The 8,747-nt window shown below is 40.4% G+C and overlaps 1 pseudogene; it reads left to right on the top strand.

Annotated features, from left to right (window-relative positions):
* The first annotated feature begins 5,246 nt into the window (after positions 1-5,246).
* LOC102834086 overlaps positions 5,247-8,747 on the top strand; it is a 34,650-nt pseudogene continuing 31,149 nt past the window's right edge.

Below are 8,747 nucleotides of genomic sequence, written 5' to 3'. Positions count from 1 at the left end.
TCCTAGGTAGACCGTGATGGATTGTATCATGAAGATAGTGCATAAACCAGTGAAAGAGATATCATTAGGGATATATTTTGAGGGCAAAGACAATAAGTTTTGTTTAGATAAGATCTGAAGTGTAAGAAAAAGGTGCCAAGGATGACTCTAAAGTTTTTGGTGTGAAAACTATTAGAGTGAAGATTCAGCATTGAGTGAAATTGAGTAGTTTATGGAAAAGCAGACTGGGTAGTCCTGGACTCTGAGAAGAATCAAATCACTGTTCTGTGAACCCAAGGCCAGGAGCCATGAAAACAATGGGGTTAGACAGAGTGGATGACGAGGACCAGTCTCATATGTCAGTGTGTTGACAAATGATGCACACCACAGAGAGTCTTGTAGATCCATTCAACTTTCTTTTTTTAAAAAAACTTTTTATTGGGAATTGAGTGAAGGTCTACAGAGCAACTTATCAGCAGTTCCACATTCAGCAAACCATACACTTGGCTTCATTACATGGTTGTAATCCCTTCCCTGTACCAAGGATCAACAGAGTTTACCTCTATTCACTTTAATATTATACTCCCCTGTGTCTCTCACAACCTTCATCTTTTCTCCTTCTTGTATGCTGCCTGCCCTGTGACCCATGTTGACATGTGTCTACCCTCTAGCCCATGAATAATATTCCCTACCCCCCACCAATAACCACAGTAGGTTGTTATTTTTCTTTTTTTTTCACTTTCAACCAGTCATATGCCTTGTTTCATTGATTGCACACCCCGCCCTTTAACAGCAGATAACCCCACTTCCACTGTGTGGCTTCCCTTTTCCATCTTACTTTTTACAAATGAACAAAGCAAAAATATTTCATGTACACATACAAAACAAAAAATATAGATTCATTTAAATGTCCAAAGGGCACATTTAAAAAAAGTTTTTTATTGTGAATTGAGTGATAGTTAACATGGGAGAACATTGGTTTTACACTCATTGTTTCATTGCAATGATTACAATCTCCCCCATGCATCATCATTCAACAGTATTTACTTCCATTCCTTCTGTTTTTATTTTCATTTTTTTTTAGGCAAAGGCATATTTTGCAAAGCCTTCTGTCCACAGGCACATAGACTTTCTCAGTCCATGGGCCTAGAGTCCTCTGCCAACACCTCTGGTGTTGCTGCATTTCTGGGTAGGCCCTCACACTCCACTCAGCCTCTTCCTGGGGGTGGTCCTGGGGTCCTCTGTTCTAAAATGGAAGATTAACTACTTCCCTCTTTTACTTAGCACAGCTTCTACAATTACACTTGTGACAATTGCCATTAATCCTGATAACAATTACAATTGAATCATAAAATCCTACCACCATCTTCCCCCTCCCCTTTCACCAGCTATCCATCTGGAAAAGAGGAAAACTATTCAGTGGGGGATTTTATCTAACCTTCCCCTTCTTCTGACCCTAAGCACCCTCATGAAAGCTTGTAAGTCAGTCACTTTGTGCCTTTATAGCCCCCCATTTTTGATAGTCAATGCCTAAATTACCCATCCCTATCAACCCAGTGCACTGAGGAAGCAAGCTCGGTCTTTGATATGAACAATCCTTACGTTTGGGTTGGAATTTTGAACAACTGTAGCCATAAGCAAAGGTCCAGTGCATCGAATTCTAGCAATTTAGGCTTGCTGCCTGTATCAAGTGTCTTCATCTGGTTGGGTCCTGATCAGCTAGCCATCCAAGCTAGGTCAATGGGTATTTATCTGCAAGTTTGGGGGCTCACATGTCTCCTCACACTTCAGACCAGCTGGCCACTTCACGCTTGTCTCTAGCCCCCAGTGGCTAGGGCAGTGTCCATGGGCTCAGGAGTTCACACATCTCCCTAAACTCAGGACCAGCCAGCCCTTCCTCTTCTTTCTCTCATCTCAAGGTCAATGGTGTAAACAGATCTGGCCAGACTCAGTTCATGTCTTCATGGCTGCATTTCCCCACTTCCTCTCACAAGTAGATCAGCTGGTCACCAATGAGCACACTAGACAGCTCGTGGGTTCCCTTTGAGTTTCAGGTTTAGGAGAGGGTTTTTCCTGATAGGCTGTCTTTTCTTGCCTTAATGACTCCAGGGCAAACAGCTTGATTGATATTCTAATAGCCAACCAGTCTGCCTTTTTCTTTTTTGCTAATCTTTCAGAAAGTGTCTCTGTTTTAGCCATTCTGGGTTGATCTGCATGTCTTTTCAAGACAGAATGTTCCCCCCCCCCCCCAAAAAGCTAAAGTGAATAGAGAGAAATACTGTTAACTGATGGTACTTGGAGGGGATTATAATCATTGTAATGAAACAAGGTGTATGATTTGTTGAAAGTAAAACTGATAATCTGTCCTGTAAACTTTCACTCAATCCACAGTAAAAAACTTTCAAAATAAAAGAGGGAATGTTCTATCTCAGAAGGCGCTGGGTGGGGCTCAGTATTCCACCTAAGGTTCCATATTCCACAAAGGCTAAACAAGAAGCCTGTTTCCCTGGGCAAGTTCTAATTCCCCTTTTAGTGACTCCAATTAGTTACAGGTTGAAGACTGCCTTACAAGCTTTCTGTAATCATAATTCCCAATATTTATTTCTATCCCATTTAAATGTCTTTTTTACAATATTGTTGTTGTTGTTAAGTGCCCCCGAGTCGGTTCCGACCCATAGCAACCCTGTACAGGGTTTCCGAGGCTGTAAATCTTGACGCCTCATCTTTCTCCCACGGAGCCGCTGGTAGTTTCGAACTGTTGGCCTTAAGGTTCACAGCCTGATTCGTAACCACTACGCTACCAGAGCTCCTTAAGGTAAACCCAAATCCACAACACAGTCTAACCCTTTAATATTTGCCCCCTTCTTTACCCATTTAGACTGTGTCTCAGTCCATGTATTATAGAGCACCGTTGTTTCAAGGTTGTGCATACATCACAATTTACCTGTATCTCATCTAGCTCATGCATACCTCCCTAAATCTTCCCCTATCTCATTGTCCATCTGCCACTCTCCCCCTTCGTATGTATTGCCCTCCTCTTCCTTGGATATTGCTATCCCCCTCACCCAAGCTATCATGTATCACTTTATCCTGTGTAATTACTCTCCCCTCCCCCTAGCAGCTGGCAACCAACAAAGAAATTTTCTTTTAGTATAGAAATATATTCTTAAGCTTTTGCAGTAATGGTCTCATGCAACGTGTGTCCTTTTGTGATTGACTAATTTCACTCAGCATAATGTCCTCAAGGTTCATCCATGTTATGAAGTGTTTTGCTTCATCTTTATTTTTCAAGGTTGTATAGTATTCTATTATATGTATGTAACAAAGTTTGTTTATCCATTCTTTATTCCATTATACGTATGTAACAAAGTTTGTTTATCCATTCTTTCATGGATGACTGGCTCCATCTTTTTGCTGTTGTGAATAGTGCTGTGATAAACATTGGTGTGGATATATCTACTTGTGTTCTGACTTGTATTTCTTGTGGATATATACCAAGTAGAGGAATTTCTGAACCATAAGGTATTTCTATTTCCAACTTTCTGAGGAAATATCATACCATTTTCCAGAGTGGTTGAACCATTTTGCAGTCCCATCAGCAATGTAAGAGGGTCTCAGGACTCTCCACATTCTCACCAGAATTTGTTACTTTCTGTTTGTTTTTGTTTTAACTTTGCTATTAATGCTGGTGTGAGATGATATCTCACTGTTGTTTGATTTGCTCTCTCTAATGAATCCTGCTGTGGGTTAATGTGCTAGACTGCAAAGTAGATTTGAACCACAAGGTGGGTGGTTCAAGCTCTCCAGTCGCTCCTCAGAAACCCCATACAAAAGATTGCTGTGCATCGGGACTGATTTGACAGCACTTAACAACAACAACAATGGCTAATGATCATGAACATTTCTTCATATGTCTGAATGTCTGCCTTGGTGAAGTGTCTGTTCATGTCCTGTGCCCATTTTAAAAATTGGTTTATTTGTCTTTTTTTTTTTTTTTGCAGAGGTGTTATAGTTTCCAATAAATTTTATAGATTAGTCCCTTGTCTGATACGTCATTTAAAAAAAATTTTTTTCCCCAGTCTGTAGGTTCCCTTTTTACTATTATGGTGAGATCTTTTGATGCACATAAGTTTCTAATTTTCAATATGTCCCAGTCATCTATTTTGTCTTTTCTTGTTCATGTGTTTTTGCAGTGTTTGATAGTTTATGTATTCCATGTATTAGAAGTCCCTAAATTTGTCCCTATTTTTTCATTGATAATCTTTATAGATCTGAAATTTACATTTAGGTCTTTAATCCATGTTGAGTTAGTTTTTGTATATGGTATGAGATAAAGGTCTTGATTCATTCTTTTGCAAATCAATTTCCAGTTTGCCAGCACCATTTGTTGAGGAGATTATCTTTTCCTATTGAATGTGTTTTGGCCCTTTGTCAAAGATCAGTTGACTACATATGGATGGATTCTGGGTTCTCAATTTTGTTCCTTGATCTATATATTTCTCATTGTACCAGTATCATGCTGTTTTGACCACTTTGGCTGTGTAATAAATTTTGAAATCAGGGAATGAGAGACCTCCAAATTTGTTGTTATTCTTCTTAAGCAGTGCTTTGCTTATCTGGGGACTCTTACCGTTCCATATAAAGTTTGTGATGCTTTTTCCATGTCTTTAAAGAATGTTGTTAGAATCTGGACTGGGATTGCATTATATCTATGGATTGCTTTGGGTAGTGTTGACATTTTCACAATGTTAAGTCTTCCTATTCATGATCATAGTATGTGCTTCCAGTTTTGTAAATCTCTGTTTCAGTCTTGAAAGCACCTAAAAACAGCCACAACGCCACTTGTAGATTTCCATAGTTCCCCAAAGGTCCCTCTATCTTATTTCTTCCAAAAAATACTGATTACCATAATTTCTTTCTTTTTCTGCCTCTTCACATTTGTTGTGGTTGTTATTCTTAAGTGTCTTTGAGTTGATTCTGACTTATAATGACCCTGTATAGGGTTTCAAAGGAGCTGCTGGTGGATTTGAACTGCAGACTTTGAGGTTACCAGTCCAGTTCTTATTCAGCAATCTTTGACTCCTCAGTAGCTGACTCAGGACAAAGGAAGAAAGAATGGAGGAAGAGAATGGAAGGAAGAATGAGGAAAGGGTCCAAAAGGTACTGTCTGTCCATCAACTGTAGATCATTGTATTGCAATAGGTCCAACTTGTTTCACTTCATTTCTAGCCCATCAGGCCAGAAGAGACAGGTTTTTCCTTAGCGATATGGTCCAGTAGGAGCAAGTGTAAATTTATCACAGAAGCTTCGTAACAGCTTCCCACTATGACCAGTTGTATTAAGAATAAGATTCTAGAGCAGAGTTGTGCAGTAAAACTTTCTGTGTTGATAAGAATGTTCTATACATGCACATAAGGAGCTCTGGTAGTGTAGTGGTTACGAATTGGGCTGCGAACCAGAAGTTCAAAACTGCCAGCTGTTCCATGGGAGAAAGATGAGGCTTTCTGCTCCCGTAAAGATTTACAGCCTCGGAAACCCTGTACAGGGTCTCTATGAGTCGGAACCAACTCCATGGCACAAAACCACCACCACCATACATGCATATATGTAATAGAGAAGCCAGTAGTCCCATGTAGCTGTTGAACACTTGAAATGTGGCTAGCATGACTGAAGAACTGAATTTCAAATTTAATTTAAATTTCCGTAGCCACATTGGTCTACTGGCTATAATCTGGATAGCACAATGGTAGACTGGATGTCACATTATGTAACTTCCTCACTTTACAGATGAAGAAATAGAAATTCAGTCTTAGAGAGACAAAGTTCTTTTTCCAACTTCCTAATTCCTTATGCTAAAACATGTTACTGATTTTGTCATACCCATTCCTTATGTGACCTTTATGCTGAAATGCATTTCCGTAGAAACTCTGAATTTTCAGAAAGGAGACCGAATGTGATTATTATAGACTAGTTCAGTAATAAGTCGCTTGGGAGATGGCAGTAGGGAGACCTTATGTACAGCTATATTTAGATAAATGTAATTTTCTCAATAAGGAATCTAAAAAACAAGTATTATGATTACAATAAATTGCATGCCATGTCTCATCTTATGATGACTTCCCTGAAGTGAAACCAATGAGTGAGTCCTAGAAGTAGATGCACATACCATTACACTGGTGGTAAACTGAACATCGGAACAAAGAACCTCATTTCAGAATCTCTGTCTTCATACATAGATAACAATGAAGAAGGGATACAAAATAACTGAAAAATTGATTGACTATATAAAGTAAATGCTATTTCGACCTCCAAATGCTCCTTCAAACTCTGTACAAGCACCTTATGGAAGAAGGATGGAGTTGTATGTTTAGGTGATGATGGGAGGGAAGAAGTGGTGCAGAGTTGAGGGGAGGCTGAGGACTTAGCTCTCTTCTCCTATAATAATAAACACAGAACCATGTGACCATCAATCCCCACTACTCTGAGACTAGAAGAACTAGGTGGGGCCTGGCTACCGCTTCCAACTGCTCTGAAAGGGCTCACATTAGAGTGGAAGAAAAATGTGAAGCAAAGCTCAAAATCATGAAAAAAGACAAGGCTTACTGTTTGGAAAGAGACTGGTAGGGTCTTAGGACTGTGGTCCTCAGTCACCCCTGAGCTCTAGAACTGAACTCCTCACCCCAATGGCTCAATTTTCAGCCAAACAATCGGTAAGTCTCTAAGGGGAACATTAATACTAGTGAGCTATTCACACCTTAGAATAATCAGCCATTTGATATCTAATGGGTAGCATTTACTCAAGGACAAAGTTCAGATGGGTTAGGAAAGAAGGTGGAATGGAAACAAGAAACACAATGAGGAAGTGGGATCCAAGATGTTACATTGTGGGGATCGCAATCAGTGAGATGAAACAACATGTGCGTGAATTGTTGACTGTAAAACTCATGATCTGCTCTGTAAACCTCCACCCAGTTTGCAAAGTAAATAAACACAAGATCTTGTGAACCTACTATGTGCCAGGTCCTGTGGCCCAGAGGACATTCTTGTTATTAACTAAATGCCTTTTCTCTTCTAACATCTCTTGCATTCACCTGACAAACTTCTAACCTGAGATGGATCAAATAGCCATCCTGTTCCCCTGCATTTGGGAAGCTGAGCACCTGGAAGACTGGCTACACTTATGGTCATAGTCTGCCTTGGACCCTCAACACTGCCCCGCAGACCCCCTCTGCCACTCCAGGAGGTCATTCTTCCCACTCTTCTCAAATCTCACAGCTCCCACCTTGCCCCATACCTAACAGACGACCTCCTGTCCCTGGTTTGTTGAGAACATAAACCATCAGAGGTATCTTCTCTCAGCCTCTCACTACCACATCCATAAACTGAATGATGTTGGTTCAGTCTTCTCTTCCTGTTACAATAAGGTTGTGTCCTGCCTCCTATCTCAGTTCACTTCCTTAAGGCCATCCTGGTTTCCTATCACTTCTAGGCCTTCGATCTCTTCCAGTTCACTCTTCCCAACGGCATTTAATCATGCTGTCTCGGTTACCACAGAAGTTTAGTGGTGCTGTAGGATAAGAACTGGATGGCTAACTGTAAGGCCAGCAGTTCAAGCCCATCAGCTGCTTCCGTAAAGATTTACAATCCCAGAAATCCTATACAGGATCACCATGAGTTGGCAGTGAATTTGGTCTTTTGGTTTGTTTGTGGTTACCTAAACCTGCCATAATGACAACCACAAAAATACTACAAGCTTTAAAGACCAAACTTCATTGTCACGCACTTCAAAAGGCTACAAGTCCGAATTCAGAGAGATAGCCCTAGGGGAATGTCCTTCTTTGTCTATTTCAGTTTCTAGCTGTTGTTGTTGTTAAGTGCCATCAAGTCGGTTCCAACTCATAACGACCCTGTAGATGGTTTCTGAGGAGTGGCTGGTGGGTTTGAACCACCGACCTTGTGATTAGCAGTCCAGTGCTGTTCCTACAGCTCACACTAGGACTTCTAGTAGCTGCTGTCAATCCTTGGTGTTCCTGGACTTCTCTCTTCACATAGTCTCTCCCTCTATGTATGTCTGAGTCTATTCTGCTCTTATTAAAGACACCACTCAGAAGGGATTACGTTTAGGATTTATCCTTCTCCAGTATGGCCTCATTAACATAACCAAAGAAAACCACCATTTCCAAACAGGGTCATAGTTACATGGACAGGGGATTAGGATTTGAATATAACTTTTTGAGGTGTACAGTTCAATCCATAACACATGCTCATGTCTCTTCTATCAGCAAACTAACAGAGACCATCTTTCCTTAATCCCATATACCCCTTCAGGAACCAACCCTACTCTTTCTTTCTCTCCATTTAGAGGGTTCTTGGAAGTCTGTCCATTTATTTCTCTTATTTCCCCCTCTCAGGTCTTTCTAATCTGGTTTACACTCCCATCACTCCACACTAATATAGGGGAGAAAAGAAATCCTGTCTTCGAAAATAGAAATATTATGGTGGCTGTGGTAGTGGTGGTTGTGTGTTCTGACTCATAGTGACCCTGGACAGATAGGGTTTCTGAGGTTATGAGTCTTTATGGATGCAGATATGCAGATGATACAACCTTGCTTGCTGAAAGTGATGAGGACTTGAAACATTTATTGATGAAGATCAAAGAACACAGCCTTCGGTATGGGTTGCATCTCAATGTCAGAAAAACAAAAATCCTCACCACTGGACCAATAAACAACATTCTTATCAATGGAGAAAAGATTGACGTTGTCAAG

The sequence above is a fragment of the Chrysochloris asiatica genome, unplaced genomic scaffold (genome assembly GCF_000296735.1).
Source record: "Chrysochloris asiatica unplaced genomic scaffold, ChrAsi1.0 scaffold00005, whole genome shotgun sequence".
Taxonomy (NCBI): Eukaryota; Metazoa; Chordata; class Mammalia; order Afrosoricida; family Chrysochloridae; genus Chrysochloris; species Chrysochloris asiatica.
The sequence above is the reverse complement of the archived record's forward strand: the minus strand, read 5'-3'. Positions and strand labels throughout refer to the sequence as shown.